The sequence below is a fragment of the Eleutherodactylus coqui genome, chromosome 5, assembly GCF_035609145.1.
Source record: "Eleutherodactylus coqui strain aEleCoq1 chromosome 5, aEleCoq1.hap1, whole genome shotgun sequence".
Classification (NCBI taxonomy): Eukaryota; Metazoa; Chordata; class Amphibia; order Anura; family Eleutherodactylidae; genus Eleutherodactylus; species Eleutherodactylus coqui.
In genome coordinates this window covers 40,757,081-40,780,452 of record NC_089841.1, presented here as the reverse complement: position 1 = coordinate 40,780,452, position 23,372 = coordinate 40,757,081, and the positions used below count along the sequence as shown (strand labels likewise).

Here is a 23,372-nt window from a genome sequence, read left to right as displayed (position 1 = left end):
TGGCCGTGATCTGACGAGAGCAGGCACATTCAGCTTAGAATGCCCGTTGACAGCTCCTCCTCCTTTCCTATGGGCTTTCTGCAGTGCGAACGCACCTCCGAAAAGGAAAGAAACCTACACACGGCCTTAAAAGTCAACAGGACCTGGGATTCCCAGCCGGTCACCCATACTGGTACTTGCCAGGCCTCAAGCTGGCTGGCGGCCGCAATCTGACGAGAGCAGGCACATTCAGCTTAGAATGCCCATTGACAGCTCCTCTTCCTTTCCTATGGGCTTTCTGCAGTGCGAACGCACCTCCGAAAAGGAATGAAAACTACTCACGGCCTTAAAAGTCAACGGGACCTGGGATTCCCAGCCGGTCACCCATACTAGTACTTGCCAGGCCTCAAGCTGGCTGGCGGCCGCGATCTGACGAGAGCAGGCACATTCAGCTTAGAATGCCCGTTGACAGCTTCTCCTCCTTTCCTATGGGCTTTCTGCAGTGCGAACGCACCTCCGAAAAGGAAAGAAACCTACTCACGGCCTTAAAAGTCATTGGGACCTGGGATTCCCCAGCCGGTCACCCATACTGGTACTTGCCAGGCCTCAAGCTGGCTGGCGGCCGCGATCTGACGAGAGCAGGCACATTCAGCTTAGAATGCCGTTGACAGCTCCTCCTCCTTTCCTATGGGCTTTCTGCAGTGCGAACGCACCTCCGAAAAGGAAAGAAACCTACTCATGGCCTTAAAAGTCAACGGGACCTGGGATTCCCAGCCGGTCACCCATACTGGTACTTGCCAGGCCTCAAGCTGGCTGGCGGCCACGATCTGACGAGAGCAGGCACATTCAGCTTAGAATGCCCGTTGACAGCTCCTCCTCCTTTCCTATGGGCTTTCTGCAGTGCGAACGCACCTCCGAAAAGGAAGAAACCTACTCACGGCCTGAAAAGTCAACGGGACCTGGGATTCCCAGCCGGTCACCCATACTGGTACTTGCCAGGCCTCAAGCTGGCTGGCGGCCGCGATCTGACGAGAGCAGGCACATTCAGCTTAGAATGCCCGTTGACAGCTCCTCTTCCTTTCCTATGGGCTTTCTGCAGTGCGAACGCACCTCCGAAAAGGAAAGAAAACTACTCACGGCCTTAAAAGTCAACGGGACCTGGGATTCCCCAGCCGGTCACCCATACTGGTACTTGCCAGGCCTCAAGCTGGCTGGCGGCGGCGATCTGACGATAGCAGGCACATTCAGCTTAGAATGCCCGTTGACAGCTTCTCCTCCTTTCCTATGGGCTTTCTGCAGTGCAAACGCACCTCCGAAAAGGAAAGAAACCTACTCACGGCCTTAAAAGTCAACGGGACCTGGGATTCCCAGCCGGTCACCCATACTGGTACTTGCCAGGCCTCAAGCTGGCTGGCGGCCGCGATCTGACGAGAGCAGGTACATTAAGCTTAGAATGCCCGTTGACAGCTCCTCCTCCTTTCCTATGGGCTTTCTGCAGTGCGAACGCACCTCCGAAAAGGAAAGAAACCTACTCACGGCCTTAAAAGTCAATGGGACCTGGGATTCCCAGCCGGTCACCCATACTGGTACTTGCCAGGCCTCAAGCTGGCTGGCGGCCGTGATCTGACGAGAGCAGGCACATTCAGCTTAGAATGCCCGTTGACAGCTCCTCCTCCTTTCCTATGGGCTTTCTGCAGTGCGAACGCACCTCCGAAAAGGAAAGAAACCTACTCACGGAATTAAAAGTCAACGGGACCTGGGATTCCCAGCCGGTCACCCATACTGGTACTTGCCAGGCCTCAAGCTGGCTGGCGGCCGCGATCAGACGAGAGCAGGCACATTCAGCTTAGAATGCCCGATGACAGCTCCTCCTCCTTTCCTATGGGCTTTCTGCAGTGCGAACGCACCTCCGAAAAGGAAAGAAACCTACTCACGGAATTAAAAGTCAGCGGGACCTGGGATTCCAGCCGGTCACCCATACTGGTACTTGCCAGGCCTCAAGCTGGCTGGCGGCCGCGATCTGACGAGAGGAGGCACATTCAGCTTAGAATGCCCGTTGACAGCTCCTCCTCCTTTCCTATGGGCTTTCTGCAGTGCAAACGCACCTCCGAAAAGGAAAGAAACCTACTCACAGCCTTAAAAGTCAACGGGACCTGGGATTCCCAGCCGGTCACCCATACTGGTACTTGCCAGGCCTCAAGCTGGCTGGCGGCCGTGATCTGACGAGAGCAGGCACATTCAGCTTAGAATGCCCGTTGACAGCTCCTCCTCCTTTCCTATGGGCTTTCTGCAGTGCGAACGCACCTCCGAAAAGGAAAGAAACCTACACACGGCCTTAAAAGTCAACAGGACCTGGGATCCCAGCCGGTCACCCATACTGGTACTTGCCAGGCCTCAAGCTGGCTGGCGGCCGCAATCTGACGAGAGCAGGCACATTCAGCTTAGAATGCCCATTGACAGCTCCTCTTCCTTTCCTATGGGCTTTCTGCAGTGCGAACGCACCTCCGAAAAGGAATGAAAACTACTCACGGCCTTAAAAGTCAACGGGACCTGGGATTCCCAGCCGGTCACCCATACTAGTACTTGCCAGGCCTCAAGCTGGCTGGCGGCCGCGATCTGACGAGAGCAGGCACATTCAGCTTAGAATGCCCGTTGACAGCTCCTCCTCCTTTCCTATGGGCTTTCTGCAGTGCGAACGCACCTCCGAAAAGGAAAGAAACCTACTCACGGCCTTAAAAGTCAACGGGACCTGGGATTCCCAGCCGGTCACCCATACTGGTACTTGCCAGGCCTCAAGCTGGCTGGCGGCCGTGATCTGACGAGAGCAGGCACATTCAGCTTAGAATGCCCGTTGACAGCTCCTCCTCCTTTCCTATGGGCTTTCTGCAGTGCGAACGCACCTCCGAAAAGGAAAGAAACCTACACACGGCCTTAAAGTCAACAGGACCTGGGATTCCCAGCCGGTCACCCATACTGGTACTTGCAGGCCTCAAGCTGGCTGGTGGCCGCAATCTGACGAGAGCAGGCACATTCAGCTTAGAATGCCCATTGACAGCTCCTCTTCCTTTCCTATGGGCTTTCTGCAGTGCGAACGCACCTCCGAAAAGGAATGAAAACTACTCACGGCCTTAAAAGTCAACGGGACCTGGATTCCCAGCCAGTCACCCATACTAGTACTTGCCAGGCCTCAAGCTGGCTGGCGGCCGCGATCTGACGAGAGCAGGCACATTCAGCTTAGAATGCCCGTTGACAGCTTCTCCTCCTTTCCTATGGGCTTTCTGCAGTGCGAACGCACCTCCGAAAAGGAAAGAAACCTACTCACGGCCTTAAAAGTCATTGGGACCTGGATTCCCAGCCGGTCACCCATACTGGTACTTGCCAGGCCTCAAGCTGGCTGGCGGCCGCGATCTGACGAGAGCAGGCACATTCAGCTTAGAATGCCCGTTGACAGCTCCTCCTCCTTTCCTATGGGCTTTCTGCAGTGCGAACGCACCTCCGAAAAGGAAAGAAACCTACTCACGGCCTTAAAAGTCAACGGGACCTGGGATTCCCAGCCGGTCACCCATACTGGTACTTGCCAGGCCTCAAGCTGGCTGGCGGCCACGATCTGACGAGAGCAGGCACATTCAGCTTAGAATGCCCGTTGACAGCTCCTCCTCCTTTCCTATGGGCTTTCTGCAGTGCGAACGCACCTCCGAAAAGGAAAGAAACCTACTCACGGCCTGAAAAGTCAACGGGACCTGGGATTCCCAGCCGGTCACCCATACTGGTACTTGCCAGGCCTCAAGCTGGCTGGCAGCCGCGATCTGACGAGAGCAGGCACATTCAGCTTAGAATGCCCGTTGACAGCTCCTCTTCCTTTCCTATGGGCTTTCTGCAGTGCGAACGCACCTCCGAAAAGGAAAGAAAACTACTCACGGCCTTAAAAGTCAACGGGACCTGGATTCCCAGCCGGTCACCCATACTGGTACTTGCCAGGCCTCAAGCTGGCTGGCGGCGGCGATCTGACGATAGCAGGCACATTCAGCTTAGAATGCCCGTTGACAGCTTCTCCTCCTTTCCTATGGGCTTTCTGCAGTGCAAACGCACCTCCGAAAAGGAAAGAAACCTACTCACGGCCTTAAAAGTCAACGGGACCTGGGATCCCAGCCGGTCACCCATACTGGTACTTGCCAGGCCTCAAGCTGGCTGGCGGCCGCGATCTGACGAGAGCAGGTACATTAAGCTTAGAATGCCCGTTGACAGCTCCTCCTCCTTTCCTATGGGCTTTCTGCAGTGCGAACGCACCTCCGAAAAGGAAAGAAACCTACTCACGGCCTTAAAAGTCAATGGGACCTGGGATTCCCAGCCGGTCACCCATACTGGTACTTGCCAGGCCTCAAGCTGGCTGGCGGCCGTGATCTGACGAGAGCAGGCACATTCAGCTTAGAATGCCTGTTGACAGCTCCTCCTCCTTTCCTATGGGCTTTCTGCAGTGCGAACGCACCTCCGAAAAGGAAAGAAACCTACTCACGGAATTAAAAGTCAACGGGACCTGGGATTCCCAGCCGGTCACCCATACTAGTACTTGCCAGGCCTCAAGCTGGCTGGCGGCCGCGATCTGACGAGAGCAGGCACATTCAGCTTAGAATGCCCGTTGACAGCTCCTCCTCCTTTCCTATGGGCTTTCTGCAGTGCGAACGCACCTCCGAAAAGGAAAGAAACCTACTCACGGCCTTAAAAGTCAACGGGACCTGGATTCCCAGCCGGTCACCCATACTGGTACTTGCCAGGCCTCAAGCTGGCTGGCGGCCGTGATCTGACGAGAGCAGGCACATTCAGCTTAGAATGCCCGTTGACAGCTCCTCCTCCTTTCCTATGGGCTTTCTGCAGTGCGAACGCACCTCCGAAAAGGAAAGAAACCTACACACGGCCTTAAAAGTCAACAGGACCTGGGATTCCCAGCCGGTCACCCATACTGGTACTTGCCAGGCCTCAAGCTGGCTGGCGGCCGCAATCTGACGAGAGCAGGCACATTCAGCTTAGAATGCCCGTTGACAGCTCCTCTTCCTTTCCTATGGGCTTTCTGCAGTGCGAACGCACCTCCGAAAAGGAATGAAAACTACTCACGGCCTTAAAAGTCAACGGACCTGGGATTCCCAGCCGGTCACCCATACTAGTACTTGCCAGGCCTCAAGCTGGCTGGCGGCCGCGATCTGACGAGAGCAGGCACATTCAGCTTAGAATGCCCGTTGACAGCTTCTCCTCCTTTCCTATGGGCTTTCTGCAGTGCGAACGCACCTCCGAAAAGGAAAGAAACCTACTCACGGCCTTAAAAGTCATTGGGACCTGGGATTCCCAGCCGGTCACCCATACTGGTACTTGCCAGGCCTCAAGCTGGCTGGCGGCCGCGATCTGACGAGAGCAGGCACATTCAGCTTAGAATGCCCGTTGACAGCTCCTCCTCCTTTCCTATGGGCTTTCTGCAGTGCGAACGCACCTCCGAAAAGGAAAGAAACCTACTCATGGCCTTAAAAGTCAACGGGACCTGGGATTCCCAGCCGGTCACCCATACTGGTACTTGCCAGGCCTCAAGCTGGCTGGCGGCCACGATCTGACGAGAGCAGGCACATTCAGCTTAGAATGCCCGTTGACAGCTCCTCCTCCTTTCCTATGGGCTTTCTGCAGTGCGAACGCACCTCCGAAAAGGAAAGAAACCTACTCACGGCCTGAAAAGTCAACGGGACCTGGGATTCCCAGCCGGTCACCCATACTGGTACTTGCCAGGCCTCAAGCTGGCTGGCGGCCGCGATCTGACGAGAGCAGGCACATTCAGCTTAGAATGCCCGTTGACAGCTCCTCTTCCTTTCCTATGGGCTTTCTGCAGTGCGAACGCACCTCCGAAAAGGAAAGAAAACTACTCACGGCCTTAAAAGTCAACGGGACCTGGATTCCAGCCGGTCACCCATACTGGTACTTGCCAGGCCTCAAGCTGGCTGGCGGCGGCGATCTGACGATAGCAGGCACATTCAGCTTAGAATGCCCGTTGACAGCTTCTCCTCCTTTCCTATGGGCTTTCTGCAGTGCAAACGCACCTCCGAAAAGGAAAGAAACCTACTCACGGCCTTAAAAGTCAACGGGACCTGGATTCCCAGCCGGTCACCCATACTGGTACTTGCCAGGCCTCAAGCTGGCTGGCGGCCGCGATCTGACGAGAGCAGGTACATTAAGCTTAGAATGCCGTTGACAGCTCCTCCTCCTTTCCTATGGGCTTTCTGCAGTGCGAACGCACCTCCGAAAAGGAAAGAAACCTACTCACGGCCTTAAAAGTCAATGGGACCTGGGATTCCCAGCCGGTCACCCATACTGGTACTTGCCAGGCCTCAAGCTGGCTGGCGGCCGTGATCTGACGAGAGCAGGCACATTCAGCTTAGAATGCCCGTTGACAGCTCCTCCTCCTTTCCTATGGGCTTTCTGCAGTGCGAACGCACCTCCGAAAGGAAAGAAACCTACTCACGGAATTAAAAGTCAACGGGACCTGGGATTCCCAGCCGGTCACCCATACTGGTACTTGCCAGGCCTCAAGCTGGCTGGCGGCCGCGATCAGACGAGAGCAGGCACATTCAGCTTAGAATGCCCGATGACAGCTCCTCCTCCTTTCCTATGGGCTTTCTGCAGTGCGAACGCACCTCCGAAAAGGAAAGAAACCTACTCACGGAATTAAAAGTCAGCGGGACCTGGGATTCCCAGCCGGTCACCCATACTGGTACTTGCCAGGCCTCAAGCTGGCTGGCGGCCGCGATCTGACGAGAGGAGGCACATTCAGCTTAGAATGCCCGTTGACAGCTCCTCCTCCTTTCCTATGGGCTTTCTGCAGTGCAAACGCACCTCCGAAAAGGAAAGAAACCTACTCACAGCCTTAAAAGTCAACGGGACCTGGGATTCCCAGCGGTCACCCATACTGGTACTTGCCAGGCCTCAAGCTGGCTGGCGGCCGTGATCTGACGAGAGCAGGCACATTCAGCTTAGAATGCCGTTGACAGCTTCTCCTCCTTTCCTATGGGCTTTCTGCAGTGCGAACGCACCTCCGAAAAGGAAAGAAACCTACACACGGCCTTAAAAGTCAACAGGACCTGGGATTCCCAGCCGGTCACCCATACTGGTACTTGCCAGGCCTCAAGCTGGCTGGCGCCGCAATCTGACGAGAGCAGGCACATTCAGCTTAGAATGCCCATTGACAGCTCCTCTTCCTTTCCTATGGGCTTTCTGCAGTGCGAACGCACCTCCGAAAAGGAATGAAAACTACTCACGGCCTTAAAAGTCAACGGGACCTGGGATTCCAGCCGGTCACCCATACTAGTACTTGCCAGGCCTCAAGCTGGCTGGCGGCCGCGATCTGACGAGAGCAGGCACATTCAGCTTAGAATGCCCGTTGACAGCTCCTCCTCCTTTCCTATGGGCTTTCTGCAGTGCGAACGCACCTCCGAAAAGGAAAGAAACCTACTCACGGCCTTAAAAGTCAACGGGACCTGGGATTCCCAGCCGGTCACCCATACTGGTACTTGCCAGGCCTCAAGCTGGCTGGCGGCCGTGATCTGACGAGAGCAGGCACATTCAGCTTAGAATGCCCGTTGACAGCTCCTCCTCCTTTCCTATGGGCTTTCTGCAGTGCGAACGCACCTCCGAAAAGGAAAGAAACCTACACACGGCCTTAAAAGTCAACAGGACCTGGGATTCCCAGCCGGTCACCCATACTGGTACTTGCCAGGCCTCAAGCTGGCTGGCGGCCGCAATCTGACGAGAGCAGGCACATTCAGCTTAGAATGCCATTGACAGCTCCTCTTCCTTTCCTATGGGCTTTCTGCAGTGCGAACGCACCTCCGAAAAGGAATGAAAACTACTCACGGCCTTAAAAGTCAACGGGACCTGGGATTCCCAGCCGGTCACCCATACTAGTACTTGCCAGGCCTCAAGCTGGCTGGCGGCCGCGATCTGACGAGAGCAGGCACATTCAGCTTAGAATGCCCGTTGACAGCTTCTCCTCCTTTCCTATGGGCTTTCTGCAGTGCGAACGCACCTCCGAAAAGGAAAGAAACCTACTCACGGCCTTAAAAGTCATTGGGACCTGGGATTCCCAGCCGGTCACCCATACTGGTACTTGCCAGGCCTCAAGCTGGCTGGCGGCCGCGATCTGACGAGAGCAGGCACATTCAGCTTAGAATGCCCGTTGACAGCTCCTCCTCCTTTCCTATGGGCTTTCTGCAGTGCGAACGCACCTCCGAAAAGGAAAGAAACCTACTCACGGCCTTAAAAGTCAACGGGACCTGGGATTCCCAGCCGGTCACCCATACTGGTACTTGCCAGGCCTCAAGCTGGCTGGCGGCCACGATCTGACGAGAGCAGGCACATTCAGCTTAGAATGCCCGTTGACAGCTCCTCCTCCTTTCCTATGGGCTTTCTGCAGTGCGAACGCACCTCCGAAAAGGAAAGAAACCTACTCACGGCCTTAAAAGTCAACGGGACCTGGGATTCCCAGCCGGTCACCCATACTGGCACTTGCCAGCCCTCAAGCTGGCTGGTGGCCGCGATCTGACGAGAGCAGGCACATTCAGCTTAGAATGCCCGTTGACAGCTCCTCCTCCTTTCCTATGGGCTTTCTGCAGTGCGAACGCACCTCCGAAAAGGAAAGAAACCTACTCACGGCCTTAAAAGTCAACGGGACCTGGGATTCCCAGCCGGTCACCCATACTGGTACTTGCCAGGCCTCAAGCTGGCTGGCGGCCGCGATCTGACGAGAGCAGGCACATTCAGCTTAGAATGCCGTTGACAGCTCCTCCTCCTTTCCTATGGGCTTTCTGCAGTGCGAACGCACCTCCGAAAAGGAAAGAAACCTACTCACGGCCTTAAAAGTCAACGGGACCTGGGATTCCCAGCCGGTCACCCATACTGGTACTTGCCAGGCCTCAAGCTGGCTGGCGGCCACGATCTGACGAGAGCAGGCACATTCAGCTTAGAATGCCCGTTGACAGCTCCTCCTCCTTTCCTATGGGCTTTCTGCAGTGCGAACGCACCTCCGAAAAGGAAAGAAACCTACTCACGGCCTGAAAAGTCAACGGGACCTGGGATTCCCAGCCGGTCACCCATACTGGTACTTGCCAGGCCTCAAGCTGGCTGGCGGCCGCGATCTGACGAGAGCAGGCACATTCAGCTTAGAATGCCCGTTGACAGCTCCTCTTCCTTTCCTATGGGCTTTCTGCAGTGCGAACGCACCTCCGAAAAGGAAGAAAACTACTCACGGCCTTAAAAGTCAACGGGACCTGGGATTCCCAGCCGGTCACCCATACTGGTACTTGCCAGGCCTCAAGCTGGCTGGCGGCGGCGATCTGACGATAGCAGGCACATTCAGCTTAGAATGCCCGTTGACAGCTTCTCCTCCTTTCCTATGGGCTTTCTGCAGTGCAAACGCACCTCCGAAAAGGAAAGAAACCTACTCACGGCCTTAAAAGTCAACGGGACCTGGGATTCCCAGCCGGTCACCCATACTGGTACTTGCCAGGCCTCAAGCTGGCTGGCGGCCGCGATCTGACGAGAGCAGGTACATTAAGCTTAGAATGCCCGTTGACAGCTCCTCCTCCTTTCCTATGGGCTTTCTGCAGTGCGAACGCACCTCCGAAAAGGAAAGAAACCTACTCACGGCCTTAAAAGTCAATGGGACCTGGGATTCCCAGCCGGTCACCCATACTGGTACTTGCCAGGCCTCAAGCTGGCTGGCGGCCGTGATCTGACGAGAGCAGGCACATTCAGCTTAGAATGCCTGTTGACAGCTCCTCCTCCTTTCCTATGGGCTTTCTGCAGTGCGAACGCACCTCCGAAAAGGAAAGAAACCTACTCACGGAATTAAAAGTCAACGGGACCTGGGATTCCCAGCCGGTCACCCATACTAGTACTTGCCAGGCCTCAAGCTGGCTGGCGGCCGCGATCTGACGAGAGCAGGCACATTCAGCTTAGAATGCCCGTTGACAGCTCCTCCTCCTTTCCTATGGGCTTTCTGCAGTGCGAACGCACCTCCGAAAAGGAAAGAAACCTACTCACGGCCTTAAAAGTCAACGGGACCTGGATTCCCAGCCGGTCACCCATACTGGTACTTGCCAGGCCTCAAGCTGGCTGGCGGCCGTGATCTGACGAGAGCAGGCACATTCAGCTTAGAATGCCCGTTGACAGCTCCTCCTCCTTTCCTATGGGCTTTCTGCAGTGCGAACGCACCTCCGAAAAGGAAAGAAACCTACACACGGCCTTAAAAGTCAACAGGACCTGGGATTCCCAGCCGGTCACCCATACTGGTACTTGCCAGGCCTCAAGCTGGCTGGCGGCCGCAATCTGACGAGAGCAGGCACATTCAGCTTAGAATGCCCATTGACAGCTCCTCTTCCTTTCCTATGGGCTTTCTGCAGTGCGAACGCACCTCCGAAAAGGAATGAAAACTACTCACGGCCTTAAAGTCAACGGGACCTGGGATTCCCAGCCGGTCACCCATACTAGTACTTGCAGGCCTCAAGCTGGCTGGCGGCCGCGATCTGACGAGAGCAGGCACATTCAGCTTAGAATGCCCGTTGACAGCTTCTCCTCCTTTCCTATGGGCTTTCTGCAGTGCGAACGCACCTCCGAAAAGGAAAGAAACCTACTCACGGCCTTAAAAGTCATTGGGACCTGGGATTCCCAGCCGGTCACCCATACTGGTACTTGCCAGGCCTCAAGCTGGCTGGCGGCCGCGATCTGACGAGAGCAGGCACATTCAGCTTAGAATGCCCGTTGACAGCTCCTCCTCCTTTCCTATGGGCTTTCTGCAGTGCGAACGCACCTCCGAAAAGGAAAGAAACCTACTCATGGCCTTAAAAGTCAACGGGACCTGGGATTCCCAGCCGGTCACCCATACTGGTACTTGCCAGGCCTCAAGCTGGCTGGCGGCCACGATCTGACGAGAGCAGGCACATTCAGCTTAGAATGCCCGTTGACAGCTCCTCCTCCTTTCCTATGGGCTTTCTGCAGTGCGAACGCACCTCCGAAAAGGAAAGAAACCTACTCACGGCCTGAAAAGTCAACGGGACCTGGGATTCCCAGCCGGTCACCCATACTGGTACTTGCCAGGCCTCAAGCTGGCTGGCGGCCGCGATCTGACGAGAGCAGGCACATTCAGCTTAGAATGCCCGTTGACAGCTCCTCTTCCTTTCCTATGGGCTTTCTGCAGTGCGAACGCACCTCCGAAAAGGAAAGAAAACTACTCACGGCCTTAAAAGTCAACGGGACCTGGGATTCCCAGCCGGTCACCCATACTGGTACTTGCCAGGCCTCAAGCTGGCTGGCGGCGGCGATCTGACGATAGCAGGCACATTCAGCTTAGAATGCCCGTTGACAGCTTCTCCTCCTTTCCTATGGGCTTTCTGCAGTGCAAACGCACCTCCGAAAAGGAAAGAAACCTACTCACGGCCTTAAAAGTCAACGGGACCTGGGATTCCCAGCCGGTCACCCATACTGGTACTTGCCAGGCCTCAAGCTGGCTGGCGGCCGCGATCTGACGAGAGCAGGTACATTAAGCTTAGAATGCCCGTTGACAGCTCCTCCTCCTTTCCTATGGGCTTTCTGCAGTGCGAACGCACCTCCGAAAAGGAAAGAAACCTACTCACGGCCTTAAAAGTCAATGGGACCTGGGATTCCCAGCCGGTCACCCATACTGGTACTTGCCAGGCCTCAAGCTGGCTGGCGGCCGTGATCTGACGAGAGCAGGCACATTCAGCTTAGAATGCCCGTTGACAGCTCCTCCTCCTTTCCTATGGGCTTTCTGCAGTGCGAACGCACCTCCGAAAAGGAAAGAAACCTACTCACGGAATTAAAAGTCAACGGGACCTGGGATTCCCAGCCGGTCACCCATACTGGTACTTGCCAGGCCTCAAGCTGGCTGGCGGCCCGCGATCAGACGAGAGCAGGCACATTCAGCTTAGAATGCCCGATGACAGCTCCTCCTCCTTTCCTATGGGCTTTCTGCAGTGCGAACGCACCTCCGAAAAGGAAAGAAACCTACTCACGGAATTAAAAGTCAGCGGGACCTGGGATTCCCAGCCGGTCACCCATACTGGTACTTGCCAGGCCTCAAGCTGGCTGGCGGCCGCGATCTGACGAGAGGAGGCACATTCAGCTTAGAATGCCCGTTGACAGCTCCTCCTCCTTTCCTATGGGCTTTCTGCAGTGCAAACGCACCTCCGAAAAGGAAAGAAACCTACTCACAGCCTTAAAAGTCAACGGGACCTGGGATTCCCAGCCGGTCACCCATACTGGTACTTGCCAGGCCTCAAGCTGGCTGGCGGCCGTGATCTGACGAGAGCAGGCACATTCAGCTTAGAATGCCCGTTGACAGCTCCTCCTCCTTTCCTATGGGCTTTCTGCAGTGCGAACGCACCTCCGAAAAGGAAAGAAACCTACACACGGCCTTAAAAGTCAACAGGACCTGGGATTCCCAGCCGGTCACCCATACTGGTACTTGCCAGGCCTCAAGCTGGCTGGCGGCCGCAATCTGACGAGAGCAGGCACATTCAGCTTAGAATGCCATTGACAGCTCCTCTTCCTTTCCTATGGGCTTTCTGCAGTGCGAACGCACCTCCGAAAAGGAATGAAAACTACTCACGGCCTTAAAAGTCAACGGGACCTGGGATTCCCAGCCGGTCACCCATACTAGTACTTGCCAGGCCTCAAGCTGGCTGGCGGCCGCGATCTGACGAGAGCAGGCACATTCAGCTTAGAATGCCCGTTGACAGCTCCTCCTCCTTTCCTATGGGCTTTCTGCAGTGCGAACGCACCTCCGAAAAGGAAAGAAACCTACTCACGGCCTTAAAAGTCAACGGGACCTGGGATTCCCAGCCGGTCACCCATACTGGTACTTGCCAGGCCTCAAGCTGGCTGGCGGCCGTGATCTGACGAGAGCAGGCACATTCAGCTTAGAATGCCCGTTGACAGCTCCTCCTCCTTTCCTATGGGCTTTCTGCAGTGCGAACGCACCTCCGAAAAGGAAAGAAACCTACACACGGCCTTAAAAGTCAACAGGACCTGGGATTCCCAGCCGGTCACCCATACTGGTACTTGCCAGGCCTCAAGCTGGCTGGCGGCCGCAATCTGACGAGAGCAGGCACATTCAGCTTAGAATGCCCATTGACAGCTCCTCTTCCTTTCCTATGGGCTTTCTGCAGTGCGAACGCACCTCCGAAAAGGAATGAAAACTACTCACGGCCTTAAAAGTCAACGGGACCTGGGATTCCCAGCCGGTCACCCATACTAGTACTTGCCAGGCCTCAAGCTGGCTGGCGGCCGCGATCTGACGAGAGCAGGCACATTCAGCTTAGAATGCCCGTTGACAGCTTCTCCTCCTTTCCTATGGGCTTTCTGCAGTGCGAACGCACCTCCGAAAAGGAAAGAAACCTACTCACGGCCTTAAAAGTCATTGGGACCTGGGATTCCCAGCCGGTCACCCATACTGGTACTTGCCAGGCCTCAAGCTGGCTGGCGGCCGCGATCTGACGAGAGCAGGCACATTCAGCTTAGAATGCCCGTTGACAGCTCCTCCTCCTTTCCTATGGGCTTTCTGCAGTGCGAACGCACCTCCGAAAAGGAAAGAAACCTACTCACGGCCTTAAAAGTCAACGGGACCTGGGATTCCCAGCCGGTCACCCATACTGGTACTTGCCAGGCCTCAAGCTGGCTGGCGGCCACGATCTGACGAGAGCAGGCACATTCAGCTTAGAATGCCCGTTGACAGCTCCTCCTCCTTTCCTATGGGCTTTCTGCAGTGCGAACGCACCTCCGAAAGGAAAGAAACCTACTCACGGCCTTAAAAGTCAACGGGACCTGGGATTCCCAGCCGGTCACCCATACTGGTACTTGCCAGCCCTCAAGCTGGCTGGTGGCCGCGATCTGACGAGAGCAGGCACATTCAGCTTAGAATGCCCGTTGACAGCTCCTCCTCCTTTCCTATGGGCTTTCTGCAGTGCGAACGCACCTCCGAAAAGGAAGAAACCTACTCACGGCCTTAAAAGTCAACGGGACCTGGGATTCCCAGCCGGTCACCCATACTGGTACTTGCCAGGCCTCAAGCTGGCTGGCGGCCGCGATCTGACGAGAGCAGGCACATTCAGCTTAGAATGCCCGTTGACAGCTCCTCCTCCTTTCCTATGGGCTTTCTGCAGTGCGAACGCACCTCCGAAAAGGAAAGAAACCTACTCACGGCCTGAAAAGTCAACGGGACCTGGGATTCCCAGCCGGTCACCCATACTGGTACTTGCCAGGCCTCAAGCTGGCTGGCAGCCGCGATCTGACGAGAGCAGGCACATTCAGCTTAGAATGCCTGTTGACAGCTCCTCTTCCTTTCCTATGGGCTTTCTGCAGTGCGAACGCACCTCCGAAAAGGAAAGAAAACTACTCACGGCCTTAAAAGTCAACGGGACCTGGGATTCCCAGCGGTCACCCATACTGGTACTTGCCAGGCCTCAAGCTGGCTGGCGGCCGCGATCTGACGATAGCAGGCACATTTAGCTTAGAATGCCCGTTGACAGCTTCTCCTCCTTTCCTATGGGCTTTCTGCAGTGCAAACGCACCTCCGAAAAGGAAAGAAACCTACTCACGGCCTTAAAAGTCAACGGGACCTGGATTCCCAGCCGGTCACCCATACTGGTACTTGCCAGGCCTCAAGCTGGCTGGCGGCCGCGATCTGACGAGAGCAGGTACATTAAGCTTAGAATGCCCGTTGACAGCTCCTCCTCCTTTCCTATGGGCTTTCTGCAGTGCGAACGCACCTCCGAAAAGGAAAGAAACCTACTCACGGAATTAAAAGTCAACGGGACCTGGGATTCCCAGCCGGTCACCCATACTGGTACTTGCCAGGCCTCAAGCTGGCTGGCGGCCGCGATCAGACGAGAGCAGGCACATTCAGCTTAGAATGCCCGATGACAGCTCCTCCTCCTTTCCTATGGGCTTTCTGCAGTGCGAACGCACCTCCGAAAAGGAAAGAAACCTACTCACGGAATTAAAAGTCAGCGGGACCTGGGATTCCCAGCCGGTCACCCATACTGGTACTTGCCAGGCCTCAAGCTGGCTGGCGGCCGCGATCTGACGAGAGGAGGCACATTCAGCTTAGAATGCCCGTTGACAGCTCCTCCTCCTTTCCTATGGGCTTTCTGCAGTGCAAACGCACCTCCGAAAAGGAAAGAAACCTACTCACAGCCTTAAAAGTCAACGGGACCTGGGATTCCCAGCCGGTCACCCATACTGGTACTTGCCAGGCCTCAAGCTGGCTGGCGGCCGTGATCTGACGAGAGCAGGCACATTCAGCTTAGAATGCCCGTTGACAGCTCGCCCTCCTTTCCTATGGGCTTTCTGCAGTGCAAACGCACCTCCGAAAAGGAAAGAAACCTACACACGGCCTTAAAGTCAACAGGACCTGGGATTCCCAGCCGGTCACCCATACTGGTACTTGCCAGGCCTCAAGCTGGCTGGCGGCCGCAATCTGACGAGAGCAGGCACATTCAGCTTAGAATGCCCATTGACAGCTCCTCTTCCTTTCCTATGGGCTTTCTGCAGTGCGAACGCACCTCCGAAAAGGAATGAAAACTACTCACGGCCTTAAAAGTCAACGGGACCTGGGATTCCCAGCCGGTCACCCATACTAGTACTTGCCAGGCCTCAATCTGGCTGGCGGCCGCGATCTGACGAGAGCAGGCACATTCAGCTTAGAATGCCCGTTGACAGCTTCTCCTCCTTTCCTATGGGCTTTCTGCAGTGCGAACGCACCTCCGAAAAGGAAAGAAACCTACTCACGGCCTTAAAGTCAGTGGGACCTGGGATTCCCAGCCGGTCACCCATACTGGTACTTGCCAGGCCTCAAGCTGGCTGGCGGCCGCGATCTGACGAGAGCAGGCACATTCAGCTTAGAATGCCCGTTGACAGCTCCTCCTCCTTTCCTATGGGCTTTCTGCAGTGCGAACGCACCTCCGAAAAGGAAAGAAACCTACTCACGGCCTTAAAAGTCAACGGGACCTGGGATTCCCAGCCGGTCACCCATACTGGTACTTGCCAGGCCTCAAGCTGGCTGGCGGCCGCGATCTGACGAGAGCAGGCACATTCAGCTTAGAATGCCCGTTGACAGCTCCTCCTCCTTTCCTATGGGCTTTCTGCAGTGCGAACGCACCTCCGAAAAGAAAGAAACCTACTCACGGCCTTAAAGTCAACGGGACCTGGGATTCCCAGCCGGTCACCCATACTGGTACTTGCCAGCCCTCAAGCTGGCTGGTGGCCGCGATCTGACGAGAGCAGGCACATTCAGCTTAGAATGCCCGTTGACAGCTCCTCCTCCTTTCCTATGGGCTTTCTGCAGTGCGAACGCACCTCCGAAAAGGAAAGAAACCTACTCACGGCCTTAAAAGTCAACGGGACCTGGGATTCCCAGCCGGTCACCCATACTGGTACTTGCCAGGCCTCAAGCTGGCTGGCGGCCGCGATCTGACGAGAGCAGGCACATTCAGCTTAGAATGCCCGTTGACAGCTCCTCCTCCTTTCCTATGGGCTTTCTGCAGTGCGAACGCACCTCCGAAAAGGAAAGAAACCTACTCACGGCCTGAAAAGTCAACGGGACTGGGATTCCCAGCCGGTCACCCATACTGGTACTTGCCAGGCCTCAAGCTGGCTGGCGGCCGCGATCTGACGAGAGCAGGCACATTCAGCTTAGAATGCCCGTTGACAGCTCCTCTTCCTTTCCTATGGGCTTTCTGCAGTGCGAACGCACCTCCGAAAAGGAAAGAAAACTACTCACGGCCTTAAAAGTCAACGAGACCTGGGATTCCCAGCCGGTCACCCATACTGGTACTTGCCAGGCCTCAAGCTGGCTGGCGGCCGCGATCTGACGATAGCAGGCACATTCAGCTTAGAATGCCCGTTGACAGCTTCTCCTCCTTTCCTATGGGCTTTCTGCAGTGCAAACGCACCTCCGAAAAGGAAAGAAACCTACTCACGGCCTTAAAAGTCAACGGGACCTGGGATTCCCAGCCGGTCACCCATACTGGTACTTGCCAGGACTCAAGCTGGCTGGCGGCCGCGATCTGACGAGAGCAGGTACATTAAGCTTAGAATGCCCGTTGACAGCTCCTCCTCCTTTCCTATGGGCTTTCTGCAGTGCGAACGCACCTCCGAAAAGGAAAGAAACCTACTCACGGCCTTAAAAGTCAATGGGACCTGGGATTCCCAGCCGTCACCCATACTGGTACTTGCCAGGCCTCAAGCTGGCTGGCGGCCGTGATCTGACGAGAGCAGGCACATTCAGCTTAGAATGCCCGTTGACAGCTCCTCCTCCTTTCCTATGGGCTTTCTGCAGTGCGAACGCACCTCCGAAAAGGAAAGAAACCTACTCACGGCCTTAAAAGTCAACAGGACCTGGGATTCCCAGCCGGTCACCCATACTAGTACTTGCCAGGCCTCAAGCTGGCAGGCGGCCGCGATCTGACGAGAGCAGGCACATTCAGCTTAGAATGCCCGTTGACAGCTCCTCCTCCTTTCCTATGGGCTTTCTGCAGTGCGAACGCACCTCCGAAAAGGAAAGAAACCTACTCACGGCCTTAAAAGTCAATGTGACCTGGGATTCCCAGCCGGTCACCCATACTGGTACTTGCCAGGCCTCAAGCTGGCTGGCATCCGCGATCTGACGAGAGCAGGCACATTCAGCTTAGAATGCCCGTTGACTAGCTCCTCCTCCTTTCCTATGGGCTTTCTGCAGTGCGAACGCACTCCGAAAAGGAAAGAAACCTACTCACGGCCTAAAAGTCAACGGGCATTCTAAGCTGAATGTGCCTGCTCTCGTCAGATCGCGGATGCCAGCCAGCTTGAGGCCTGGCAAGTACCAGTATGGGTGACCGGCTGGGAATCCCAGGTCACATTGACTTTTAAGGCCGTGAGTAGGTTTCTTTCCTTTTCGGAGGTGCGTTCGCACTGCAGAAAGCCCATAGGAAAGGAGGAGGAGCTGTCAACGGGCATTCTAAGCTGAATGTGCCTGCTCTCGTCAGATCGCGGCCGCCTGCCAGCTTGAGGCCTGGCAAGTACTAGTATGGGTGACCGGCTGGGAATCCCAGGTCCTGTTGACTTTTAAGGCCGTGAGTAGGTTTCTTTCCTTTTCGGAGGTGCGTTCGCACTGCAGAAAGCCCATAGGAAAGGAGGAGGAGCTGTCAACGGGCATTCTAAGCTGAATGTGCCTGCTCTCGTCAGATCACGGCCGCCAGCCAGCTTGAGGCCTGGCAAGTACCAGTATGGGTGACCGGCTGGGAATCCCAGGTCCCATTGACTTTTAAGGCCGTGAGTAGGTTTCTTTCCTTTTCGGAGGTGCGTTCGCACTGCAGAAAGCCCATAGGAAAGGAGGAGGAGCTGTCAACGGGCATTCTAAGCTTAATGTACCTGCTCTCGTCAGATCGCGGCCGCCAGCCAGCTTGAGTCCTGGCAAGTAGTATGGGTGACCGGCTGGGAATCCCAGGTCCCGTTGACTTTTAAGGCCGTGAGTAGGTTTCTTTCCTTTTCGGAGGTGCGTTTGCACTGCAGAAAGCCCATAGGAAAGGAGGAGAAGCTGTCAACGGGCATTCTAAGCTGAATGTGCCTGCTATCGTCAGATCGCGGCCGCCAGCCAGCTTGAGGCCTGGCAAGTACCAGTATGGGTGACCGGCTGGGAATCCCAGGTCTCGTTGACTTTTAAGGCCGTGAGTAGTTTTCTTTCCTTTTCGGAGGTGCGTTCGCACTGCAGAAAGCCCATAGGAAAGGAAGAGGAGCTGTCAACGGGCATTCTAAGCTGAATGTGCCTGCTCTCGTCAGATCGCGGCCGCCAGCCAGCTTGAGGCCTGGCAAGTACCAGTATGGGTGACCGGCTGGGAATCCCAGGTCCCGTTGACTTTTCAGGCCGTGAGTAGGTTTCTTTCCTTTTCGGAGGTGCGTTCGCACTGCAGAAAGCCCATAGGAAAGGAGGAGGAGCTGTCAACGGGCATTCTAAGCTGAATGTGCCTGCTCTCGTCAGATCGCGGCCGCCAGCCAGCTTGAGGCCTGGCAAGTACCAGTATGGGTGACCGGCTGGGAATCCCAGGTCCCGTTGACTTTTAAGGCCGTGAGTAGGTTTCTTTCCTTTTCGGAGGTGCGTTCGCACTGCAGAAAGCCCATAGGAAAGGAGGAGGAGCTGTCAACGGGCATTCTAAGCTGAATGTGCCTGCTCTCGTCAGATCGCGGCCACCAGCCAGCTTGAGGGCTGGCAAGTACCAGTATGGGTGACCGGCTGGGAATCCCAGGTCCCGTTGACTTTTAAGGCCGTGAGTAGGTTTCTTTCCTTTTCGGAGGTGCGTTCGCACTGCAGAAAGCCCATAGGAAAGGAGGAGGAGCTGTCAACGGGCATTCTAAGCTGAATGTGCCTGCTCTCGTCAGATCGCGGCCGCCAGCCAGCTTGAGGCCTGGCAAGTACCAGTATGGGTGACCGGCTGGGAATCCCAGGTCCCGTTGACTTTTAAGGCCGTGAGTAGGTTTCTTTCCTTTTCGGAGGTGCGTTCGCACTGCAGAAAGCCCATAGGAAAGGAGGAGGAGCTGTCAACGGGCATTCTAAGCTGAATGTGCCTGCTCTCGTCAGATCGCGGCCGCCAGCCAGCTTGAGGCCTGGCAAGTACCAGTATGGGTGACCGGCTGGGAATCCCAGGTCCCACTGACTTTTAAGGCCGTGAGTAGGTTTCTTTCCTTTTCGGAGGTGCGTTCGCACTGCAGAAAGCCCATAGGAAAGGAGGAGAAGCTGTCAACGGGCATTCTAAGCTGAATGTGCCTGCTCTCGTCAGATCGCGGCCGCCAGCCAGATTGAGGCCTGGCAAGTACTAGTATGGGTGACCGGCTGGGAATCCCAGGTCCCGTTGACTTTTAAGGCCGTGAGTAGTTTTCATTCCTTTTCGGAGGTGCGTTCGCACTGCAGAAAGCCCATAGGAAAGGAAGAGGAGCTGTCAATGGGCATTCTAAGCTGAATGTGCCTGCTCTCGTCAGATTGCGGCCGCCAGCCAGCTTGAGGCCTGGCAAGTACCAGTATGGGTGACCGGCTGGGAATCCCAGGTCCTGTTGACTTTTAAGGCCGTGTGTAGGTTTCTTTCCTTTTCGGAGGTGCGTTTGCACTGCAGAAAGCCCATAGGAAAGGAGGGCGAGCTGTCAACGGGCATTCTAAGCTGAATGTGCCTGCTCTCGTCAGATCACGGCCGCCAGCCAGCTTGAGGCCTGGCAAGTACCAGTATGGGTGACCGGCTGGGAATCCCAGGTCCCGTTGACTTTTAAGGCTGTGAGTAGGTTTCTTTCCTTTTCGGAGGTGCGTTTGCACTGCAGAAAGCCCATAGGAAAGGAGGAGGAGCTGTCAACGGGCATTCTAAGCTGAATGTGCCTCCTCTCGTCAGATCGCGGCCGCCAGCCAGCTTGAGGCCTGGCAAGTACCAGTATGGGTGACCGGCTGGGAATCCCAGGTCCCGCTGACTTTTAATTCCGTGAGTAGGTTTCTTTCCTTTTCGGAGGTGCGTTCGCACTGCAGAAAGCCCATAGGAAAGGAGGAGGAGCTGTCATCGGGCATTCTAAGCTGAATGTGCCTGCTCTCGTCTGATCGCGGCCGCCAGCCAGCTTGAGGCCTGGCAAGTACCAGTATGGGTGACCGGCTGGGAATCCCAGGTCCCGTTGACTTTTAATTCCGTGAGTAGGTTTCTTTCCTTTTCGGAGGTGCGTTCGCACTGCAGAAAGCCCATAGGAAAGGAGGAGGAGCTGTCAACGGGCATTCTAAGCTTAATGTACCTGCTCTCGTCAGATCGCGGCCGCCAGCCAGCTTGAGGCCTGGCAAGTACCAGTATGGGTGACCGGCTGGGAATCCCAGGTCCCGTTGACTTTTAAGGCCGTGAGTAGGTTTCTTTCCTTTTCGGAGGTGCGTTTGCACTGCAGAAAGCCCATAGGAAAGGAGGAGAAGCTGTCAACGGGCATTCTAAGCTAAATGTGCCTGCTATCGTCAGATCGCGGCCGCCAGCCAGCTTGAGGCCTGGCAAGTACCAGTATGGGTGACCGGCTGGGAATCCCAGGTCCCGTTGACTTTTAAGGCCGTGAGTAGTTTTCTTTCCTTTTCGGAGGTGCGTTCGCACTGCAGAAAGCCCATAGGAAAGGAAGAGGAGCTGTCAACAGGCATTCTAAGCTGAATGTGCCTGCTCTCGTCAGATCGCGGCTGCCAGCCAGCTTGAGGCCTGGCAAGTACCAGTATGGGTGACCGGCTGGGAATCCCAGGTCCCGTTGACTTTTCAGGCCGTGAGTAGGTTTCTTTCCTTTTCGGAGGTGCGTTCGCACTGCAGAAAGCCCATAGGAAAGGAGGAGGAGCTGTCAACGGGCATTCTAAGCTGAATGTGCCTGCTCTCGTCAGATCGCGGCCGCCAGCCAGCTTGAGGCCTGGCAAGTACCAGTATGGGTGACCGGCTGGGAATCCCAGGTCCCGTTGACTTTTAAGGCCGTGAGTAGGTTTCTTTCCTTTTCGGAGGTGCGTTCGCACTGCAGAAAGCCCATAGGAAAGGAGGAGGAGCTGTCAACGGGCATTCTAAGCTGAATGTGCCTGCTCTCGTCAGATCGCGGCCACCAGCCAGCTTGAGGGCTGGCAAGTACCAGTATGGGTGACCGGCTGGGAATCCCAGGTCCCGTTGACTTTTAAGGCCGTGAGTAGGTTTCTTTCCTTTTCGGAGGTGCGTTCGCACTGCAGAAAGCCCATAGGAAAGGAGGAGGAGCTGTCAACGGGCATTCTAAGCTGAATGTGCCTGCTCTCGTCAGATCGTGGCCGCCAGCCAGCTTGAGGCCTGGCAAGTACCAGTATGGGTGACCGGCTGGGAATCCCAGGTCCCGTTGACTTTTAAGGCCGTGAGTAGGTTTCTTTCCTTTTCGGAGGTGCGTTCGCACTGCAGAAAGCCCATAGGAAAGGAGGAGGAGCTGTCAACGGGCATTCTAAGCTGAATGTGCCTGCTCTCGTCAGATCGCGGCCGCCAGCCAGCTTGAGGCCTGGCAAGTACCAGTATGGGTGACCGGCTGGGAATCCCAGGTCCCAATGACTTTTAAGGCCGTGAGTAGGTTTCTTTCCTTTTCGGAGGTGCGTTCGCACTGCAGAAAGCCCATAGGAAAGGAGGAGAAGCTGTCAACGGGCATTCTAAGCTGAATGTGCCTGCTCTCGTCAGATCGCGGCCGCCAGCCAGCTTGAGGCCTGGCAAGTACTAGTATGGGTGACCGGCTGGGAATCCCAGGTCCCGTTGACTTTTAAGGCCGTGAGTAGTTTTCATTCCTTTTCGGAGGTGCGTTCGCACTGCAGAAAGCCCATAGGAAAGGAAGAGGAGCTGTCAATGGGCATTCTAAGCTGAATGTGCCTGCTCTCGTCAGATTGCGGCCGCCAGCCAGCTTGAGGCCTGGCAAGTACCAGTATGGGTGACCGGCTGGGAATCCCAGGTCCTGTTGACTTTTAAGGCCGTGTGTAGGTTTCTTTCCTTTTCGGAGGTGCGTTCGCACTGCAGAAAGCCCATAGGAAAGGAGGAGGAGCTGTCAACGGGCATTCTAAGCTGAATGTGCCTGCTCTCGTCAGATCACGGCCGCCAGCCAGCTTGAGGCCTGGCAAGTACCAGTATGGGTGACCGGCTGGGAATCCCAGGTCCCGTTGACTTTTAAGGCCGTGAGTAGGTTTCTTTCCTTTTCGGAGGTGCGTTCGCACTGCAGAAAGCCCATAGGAAAGGAGGAGGAGCTGTCAACGGGCATTCTAAGCTGAATGTGCCTGCTCTCGTCAGATCGCGGCCGCCAGCCAGCTTGAGGCCTGGCAAGTACTAGTATGGGTGACCGGCTGGGAATCCCAGGTCCCGTTGACTTTTAAGGCCGTGAGTAGTTTTCATTCCTTTTCGGAGGTGCGTTCGCACTGCAGAAAGCCCATAGGAAAGGAAGAGGAGCTGTCAATGGGCATTCTAAGCTGAATGTGCCTGCTCTCGTCAGATTGCGGCCGCCAGCCAGCTTGAGGCCTGGCAAGTACCAGTATGGGTGACCGGCTGGGAATCCCAGGTCCTGTTGACTTTTAAGGCCGTGTGTAGGTTTCTTTCCTTTTCGGAGGTGCGTTCGCACTGCAGAAAGCCCATAGGAAAGGAGGAGGAGCTGTCAACGGGCATTCTAAGCTGAATGTGCCTGCTCTCGTCAGATCACGGCCGCCAGCCAGCTTGAGGCCTGGCAAGTACCAGTATGGGTGACCGGCTGGGAATCCCAGGTCCCGTTGACTTTTAAGGCTGTGAGTAGGTTTCTTTCCTTTTCGGAGGTGCGTTTGCACTGCAGAAAGCCCATAGGAAAGGAGGAGG

General features: G+C 55.7%; 76 pseudogenes; 21 read left to right on the top strand and 55 right to left on the bottom strand.

Moving 5' to 3' along the window:
* Positions 1-131: 131 nt before the first annotated feature.
* Positions 132-250, bottom strand: LOC136630718 (5S ribosomal RNA; annotated as a pseudogene).
* An 80-nt stretch (positions 251-330) lies between these two features.
* Positions 331-449, bottom strand: LOC136630676 (5S ribosomal RNA; annotated as a pseudogene).
* A 279-nt stretch (positions 450-728) lies between these two features.
* On the bottom strand, positions 729-847 carry LOC136630188 (5S ribosomal RNA; annotated as a pseudogene).
* A 79-nt stretch (positions 848-926) lies between these two features.
* LOC136631049 (5S ribosomal RNA) lies at positions 927-1,045 on the bottom strand (annotated as a pseudogene).
* A 280-nt stretch (positions 1,046-1,325) lies between these two features.
* On the bottom strand, positions 1,326-1,444 carry LOC136629749 (5S ribosomal RNA; annotated as a pseudogene).
* Positions 1,445-1,723: 279 nt separating this feature from the next.
* Positions 1,724-1,842, bottom strand: LOC136630164 (5S ribosomal RNA; annotated as a pseudogene).
* Positions 1,843-2,120: 278 nt separating this feature from the next.
* Positions 2,121-2,239, bottom strand: LOC136630345 (5S ribosomal RNA; annotated as a pseudogene).
* A 278-nt stretch (positions 2,240-2,517) lies between these two features.
* Positions 2,518-2,636, bottom strand: LOC136630665 (5S ribosomal RNA; annotated as a pseudogene).
* Positions 2,637-2,716: 80 nt separating this feature from the next.
* On the bottom strand, positions 2,717-2,835 carry LOC136630344 (5S ribosomal RNA; annotated as a pseudogene).
* Positions 2,836-3,112: 277 nt separating this feature from the next.
* Positions 3,113-3,230, bottom strand: LOC136630096 (5S ribosomal RNA; annotated as a pseudogene).
* Positions 3,231-3,508: 278 nt separating this feature from the next.
* LOC136630187 (5S ribosomal RNA) lies at positions 3,509-3,627 on the bottom strand (annotated as a pseudogene).
* An 80-nt stretch (positions 3,628-3,707) lies between these two features.
* Positions 3,708-3,826, bottom strand: LOC136629763 (5S ribosomal RNA; annotated as a pseudogene).
* A 278-nt stretch (positions 3,827-4,104) lies between these two features.
* Positions 4,105-4,222, bottom strand: LOC136630843 (5S ribosomal RNA; annotated as a pseudogene).
* A 279-nt stretch (positions 4,223-4,501) lies between these two features.
* On the bottom strand, positions 4,502-4,620 carry LOC136630653 (5S ribosomal RNA; annotated as a pseudogene).
* Positions 4,621-4,700: 80 nt separating this feature from the next.
* LOC136630516 (5S ribosomal RNA) lies at positions 4,701-4,818 on the bottom strand (annotated as a pseudogene).
* An 80-nt stretch (positions 4,819-4,898) lies between these two features.
* LOC136630499 (5S ribosomal RNA) lies at positions 4,899-5,017 on the bottom strand (annotated as a pseudogene).
* Positions 5,018-5,097: 80 nt separating this feature from the next.
* Positions 5,098-5,215, bottom strand: LOC136630842 (5S ribosomal RNA; annotated as a pseudogene).
* Positions 5,216-5,494: 279 nt separating this feature from the next.
* On the bottom strand, positions 5,495-5,613 carry LOC136630186 (5S ribosomal RNA; annotated as a pseudogene).
* Positions 5,614-5,693: 80 nt separating this feature from the next.
* On the bottom strand, positions 5,694-5,812 carry LOC136630926 (5S ribosomal RNA; annotated as a pseudogene).
* Positions 5,813-6,484: 672 nt separating this feature from the next.
* LOC136630163 (5S ribosomal RNA) lies at positions 6,485-6,603 on the bottom strand (annotated as a pseudogene).
* A 674-nt stretch (positions 6,604-7,277) lies between these two features.
* Positions 7,278-7,395, bottom strand: LOC136630863 (5S ribosomal RNA; annotated as a pseudogene).
* An 80-nt stretch (positions 7,396-7,475) lies between these two features.
* On the bottom strand, positions 7,476-7,594 carry LOC136630342 (5S ribosomal RNA; annotated as a pseudogene).
* A 278-nt stretch (positions 7,595-7,872) lies between these two features.
* Positions 7,873-7,991, bottom strand: LOC136630642 (5S ribosomal RNA; annotated as a pseudogene).
* Positions 7,992-8,270: 279 nt separating this feature from the next.
* Positions 8,271-8,389, bottom strand: LOC136630185 (5S ribosomal RNA; annotated as a pseudogene).
* A 477-nt stretch (positions 8,390-8,866) lies between these two features.
* LOC136630184 (5S ribosomal RNA) lies at positions 8,867-8,985 on the bottom strand (annotated as a pseudogene).
* An 80-nt stretch (positions 8,986-9,065) lies between these two features.
* LOC136631048 (5S ribosomal RNA) lies at positions 9,066-9,184 on the bottom strand (annotated as a pseudogene).
* A 278-nt stretch (positions 9,185-9,462) lies between these two features.
* LOC136629748 (5S ribosomal RNA) lies at positions 9,463-9,581 on the bottom strand (annotated as a pseudogene).
* A 279-nt stretch (positions 9,582-9,860) lies between these two features.
* LOC136630631 (5S ribosomal RNA) lies at positions 9,861-9,979 on the bottom strand (annotated as a pseudogene).
* An 80-nt stretch (positions 9,980-10,059) lies between these two features.
* Positions 10,060-10,177, bottom strand: LOC136630515 (5S ribosomal RNA; annotated as a pseudogene).
* An 80-nt stretch (positions 10,178-10,257) lies between these two features.
* LOC136630717 (5S ribosomal RNA) lies at positions 10,258-10,376 on the bottom strand (annotated as a pseudogene).
* A 79-nt stretch (positions 10,377-10,455) lies between these two features.
* Positions 10,456-10,573, bottom strand: LOC136630769 (5S ribosomal RNA; annotated as a pseudogene).
* Positions 10,574-10,852: 279 nt separating this feature from the next.
* On the bottom strand, positions 10,853-10,971 carry LOC136630183 (5S ribosomal RNA; annotated as a pseudogene).
* Positions 10,972-11,051: 80 nt separating this feature from the next.
* On the bottom strand, positions 11,052-11,170 carry LOC136631047 (5S ribosomal RNA; annotated as a pseudogene).
* A 279-nt stretch (positions 11,171-11,449) lies between these two features.
* LOC136629747 (5S ribosomal RNA) lies at positions 11,450-11,568 on the bottom strand (annotated as a pseudogene).
* Positions 11,569-12,246: 678 nt separating this feature from the next.
* LOC136630341 (5S ribosomal RNA) lies at positions 12,247-12,365 on the bottom strand (annotated as a pseudogene).
* Positions 12,366-12,643: 278 nt separating this feature from the next.
* Positions 12,644-12,762, bottom strand: LOC136630296 (5S ribosomal RNA; annotated as a pseudogene).
* Positions 12,763-12,842: 80 nt separating this feature from the next.
* LOC136630340 (5S ribosomal RNA) lies at positions 12,843-12,961 on the bottom strand (annotated as a pseudogene).
* An 80-nt stretch (positions 12,962-13,041) lies between these two features.
* LOC136630716 (5S ribosomal RNA) lies at positions 13,042-13,160 on the bottom strand (annotated as a pseudogene).
* An 80-nt stretch (positions 13,161-13,240) lies between these two features.
* LOC136630619 (5S ribosomal RNA) lies at positions 13,241-13,359 on the bottom strand (annotated as a pseudogene).
* Positions 13,360-13,638: 279 nt separating this feature from the next.
* On the bottom strand, positions 13,639-13,757 carry LOC136630182 (5S ribosomal RNA; annotated as a pseudogene).
* Positions 13,758-13,836: 79 nt separating this feature from the next.
* LOC136630803 (5S ribosomal RNA) lies at positions 13,837-13,955 on the bottom strand (annotated as a pseudogene).
* A 79-nt stretch (positions 13,956-14,034) lies between these two features.
* LOC136631046 (5S ribosomal RNA) lies at positions 14,035-14,153 on the bottom strand (annotated as a pseudogene).
* An 80-nt stretch (positions 14,154-14,233) lies between these two features.
* On the bottom strand, positions 14,234-14,352 carry LOC136630617 (5S ribosomal RNA; annotated as a pseudogene).
* A 278-nt stretch (positions 14,353-14,630) lies between these two features.
* LOC136629812 (5S ribosomal RNA) lies at positions 14,631-14,748 on the bottom strand (annotated as a pseudogene).
* An 80-nt stretch (positions 14,749-14,828) lies between these two features.
* On the bottom strand, positions 14,829-14,947 carry LOC136630162 (5S ribosomal RNA; annotated as a pseudogene).
* A 279-nt stretch (positions 14,948-15,226) lies between these two features.
* LOC136630339 (5S ribosomal RNA) lies at positions 15,227-15,345 on the bottom strand (annotated as a pseudogene).
* A 79-nt stretch (positions 15,346-15,424) lies between these two features.
* Positions 15,425-15,543, bottom strand: LOC136630715 (5S ribosomal RNA; annotated as a pseudogene).
* An 80-nt stretch (positions 15,544-15,623) lies between these two features.
* Positions 15,624-15,742, bottom strand: LOC136630043 (5S ribosomal RNA; annotated as a pseudogene).
* Positions 15,743-16,020: 278 nt separating this feature from the next.
* LOC136631045 (5S ribosomal RNA) lies at positions 16,021-16,139 on the bottom strand (annotated as a pseudogene).
* Positions 16,140-16,217: 78 nt separating this feature from the next.
* On the bottom strand, positions 16,218-16,336 carry LOC136630802 (5S ribosomal RNA; annotated as a pseudogene).
* Positions 16,337-16,416: 80 nt separating this feature from the next.
* On the bottom strand, positions 16,417-16,535 carry LOC136631044 (5S ribosomal RNA; annotated as a pseudogene).
* An 80-nt stretch (positions 16,536-16,615) lies between these two features.
* On the bottom strand, positions 16,616-16,733 carry LOC136630745 (5S ribosomal RNA; annotated as a pseudogene).
* Positions 16,734-17,012: 279 nt separating this feature from the next.
* LOC136630479 (5S ribosomal RNA) lies at positions 17,013-17,131 on the bottom strand (annotated as a pseudogene).
* A 278-nt stretch (positions 17,132-17,409) lies between these two features.
* On the bottom strand, positions 17,410-17,528 carry LOC136630621 (5S ribosomal RNA; annotated as a pseudogene).
* An 80-nt stretch (positions 17,529-17,608) lies between these two features.
* On the bottom strand, positions 17,609-17,727 carry LOC136630879 (5S ribosomal RNA; annotated as a pseudogene).
* An 80-nt stretch (positions 17,728-17,807) lies between these two features.
* On the top strand, positions 17,808-17,926 carry LOC136630878 (5S ribosomal RNA; annotated as a pseudogene).
* An 80-nt stretch (positions 17,927-18,006) lies between these two features.
* On the top strand, positions 18,007-18,125 carry LOC136630620 (5S ribosomal RNA; annotated as a pseudogene).
* A 674-nt stretch (positions 18,126-18,799) lies between these two features.
* On the top strand, positions 18,800-18,918 carry LOC136631043 (5S ribosomal RNA; annotated as a pseudogene).
* An 80-nt stretch (positions 18,919-18,998) lies between these two features.
* Positions 18,999-19,117, top strand: LOC136631042 (5S ribosomal RNA; annotated as a pseudogene).
* Positions 19,118-19,197: 80 nt separating this feature from the next.
* Positions 19,198-19,316, top strand: LOC136630801 (5S ribosomal RNA; annotated as a pseudogene).
* Positions 19,317-19,396: 80 nt separating this feature from the next.
* Positions 19,397-19,515, top strand: LOC136631041 (5S ribosomal RNA; annotated as a pseudogene).
* Positions 19,516-19,794: 279 nt separating this feature from the next.
* Positions 19,795-19,913, top strand: LOC136630042 (5S ribosomal RNA; annotated as a pseudogene).
* Positions 19,914-19,993: 80 nt separating this feature from the next.
* LOC136630714 (5S ribosomal RNA) lies at positions 19,994-20,112 on the top strand (annotated as a pseudogene).
* An 80-nt stretch (positions 20,113-20,192) lies between these two features.
* On the top strand, positions 20,193-20,311 carry LOC136630338 (5S ribosomal RNA; annotated as a pseudogene).
* Positions 20,312-20,590: 279 nt separating this feature from the next.
* LOC136630161 (5S ribosomal RNA) lies at positions 20,591-20,709 on the top strand (annotated as a pseudogene).
* Positions 20,710-20,789: 80 nt separating this feature from the next.
* Positions 20,790-20,908, top strand: LOC136629746 (5S ribosomal RNA; annotated as a pseudogene).
* A 279-nt stretch (positions 20,909-21,187) lies between these two features.
* Positions 21,188-21,306, top strand: LOC136630616 (5S ribosomal RNA; annotated as a pseudogene).
* An 80-nt stretch (positions 21,307-21,386) lies between these two features.
* On the top strand, positions 21,387-21,505 carry LOC136631040 (5S ribosomal RNA; annotated as a pseudogene).
* Positions 21,506-21,585: 80 nt separating this feature from the next.
* On the top strand, positions 21,586-21,704 carry LOC136630800 (5S ribosomal RNA; annotated as a pseudogene).
* An 80-nt stretch (positions 21,705-21,784) lies between these two features.
* On the top strand, positions 21,785-21,903 carry LOC136630181 (5S ribosomal RNA; annotated as a pseudogene).
* Positions 21,904-22,182: 279 nt separating this feature from the next.
* On the top strand, positions 22,183-22,301 carry LOC136630608 (5S ribosomal RNA; annotated as a pseudogene).
* Positions 22,302-22,381: 80 nt separating this feature from the next.
* LOC136630712 (5S ribosomal RNA) lies at positions 22,382-22,500 on the top strand (annotated as a pseudogene).
* An 80-nt stretch (positions 22,501-22,580) lies between these two features.
* LOC136630337 (5S ribosomal RNA) lies at positions 22,581-22,699 on the top strand (annotated as a pseudogene).
* An 80-nt stretch (positions 22,700-22,779) lies between these two features.
* On the top strand, positions 22,780-22,898 carry LOC136630284 (5S ribosomal RNA; annotated as a pseudogene).
* An 80-nt stretch (positions 22,899-22,978) lies between these two features.
* On the top strand, positions 22,979-23,097 carry LOC136630710 (5S ribosomal RNA; annotated as a pseudogene).
* An 80-nt stretch (positions 23,098-23,177) lies between these two features.
* On the top strand, positions 23,178-23,296 carry LOC136630336 (5S ribosomal RNA; annotated as a pseudogene).
* Positions 23,297-23,372: the final 76 nt, after the last annotated feature.